This window comes from Suricata suricatta, chromosome 6, assembly GCF_006229205.1.
Source record: "Suricata suricatta isolate VVHF042 chromosome 6, meerkat_22Aug2017_6uvM2_HiC, whole genome shotgun sequence".
NCBI lineage: Eukaryota > Metazoa > Chordata > Mammalia > Carnivora > Herpestidae > Suricata > Suricata suricatta.
The window spans coordinates 80248265-80249948 of record NC_043705.1 but is presented as its reverse complement, the minus strand read 5'-3'; positions in this window follow the sequence as shown (position 1 = coordinate 80249948).

The following is a 1684-nucleotide window of genomic DNA, read 5'->3' as shown; positions in this document are numbered from 1 at the left end:
CCTTTGCCTTGCAGAAGCTTTTTATCTTGATGAAGTCCCAAGAGTTCATTTTTGCTCTTATTTCCCTTGCCTTTGGGGAAGTGTCAAGTAGAAAATTGCTGTGGTTGAGGTCTAGGTTGTTTCCTACTTTCTCCTCGAGGGTTTTGATGGTTTCCTGTCTCACATTCAGGTCCTTCAGCCATTTTGAGTTTATTTTTGTGTATGGTGTAAGAAAGTGGTCTAGTTTCATTCTTCTGAATGTTACTGTCCAGTTCTCCCAGCACCACCTGCTAAAGAGGCAGTCTTTTTTCCATTGGGTACTCATTCCTGCTTTGTCAAAAATTAATTGGCTGTACATTTGTGGGCCAAGTTCTGGGTTCTCTATTCTATTCCATTGATCTATGTGTCTGTTTTTGTGCCAATACCATACTGTCTTGATGATGACAGCTTTGTAGTAGAAGCTAAAGTCTGGGATTGTGATGCTTCCCATTTTGGTTTTCTTCTTCCATATTACTTTGGCTATTCGGGGTCTTTTGTGGTTCCATACGAATTTAAGGATAGCTTGTTCTAGCTTTGAGAAGAATGCTGGTGCAATTTTGATGGGGATTGCATTGAATGTGTAGATTGCTTTGGGTGGTAATGACGTTTTCACAATGTTTATTCTTCTGATCCATGAGCATGGAATGTTTTTCCATATCTTGGTGTCTTCTTCAATCTCTTTCATAAGTTTTCTATAGTTTTCATCATATAGGTCTTTTACATCCTTGGTTAGATTTATTCCTAGGTATTTTATGGGTTTTTTTGTGCAATTGTGAATGGGATCAGTTTCTTGATTTCTCTTTCTGCTGCTTCATTATTAGTGTATAGGAATGCAACCGATTTCTGTACATTGATTTTGTACCCTGCAACTTTACTGAATTTATGGATCAGTTCTAGAAGGCTCCTGGTGGGGTCTGCCGGGTTTTCCATGTACAGTATCATGTCATCAGCAAAAGGTGAAAGTTTGGCTTCTTCTTTGCCAATTGATGCCTTTTATTTCCTTTTGTTGCCTGATTGTTGATGCTAGGACTTCCAGCACTATGTTAAACAACAGTGGTGAGAGTGGACACCCCTGTCGTGTTCCTGATCTCAGGGGGAAAGCTCTCAGTTTTTCCCCATTAAGGATGATATTAGCTGTGAGCTTTTCATACACTGCTTTTATAATGTTTAGGTAAGTTCCTTCTATTCCGACTTTCTCAAGGGTTTTTATTAAGAAAGGGTGTTGTATTTTGTCAAATGCTTTTTCTGCATCTATCGACAGGATCATATGGTTTTTATCTTTTTTGTTAATGTGACCTGTCACATTGATGGATTTGCGAATATTGAATCAGCCCTGTAACCCAGGAATGAATCCCACTTGATCATTATGGATAATTTTTTGATATGCTGTTGAATTCGATATGCCAGTATCCTGTTGAGTATTTTTGCATCTGTATTCATTAAGGATATTGGTCTGTAGTTCTCTTTTTTGGCTGAGTCTCTGTCTGGTTTGGGTATCAAGGTGATTCTGGCTTTGTAGAATGACTTTGGAAGTTTTCTTCCTATTTCTATTTTTTGGAATAGTTTGAGAAGAATGGATATTAGCTCTGCTTTAAATGTCTGGTAGAATTCCCCTGGGAAGGTATGTGGCCCTGGGCTCTTATTCATTGGGAGATTTTTGATAATG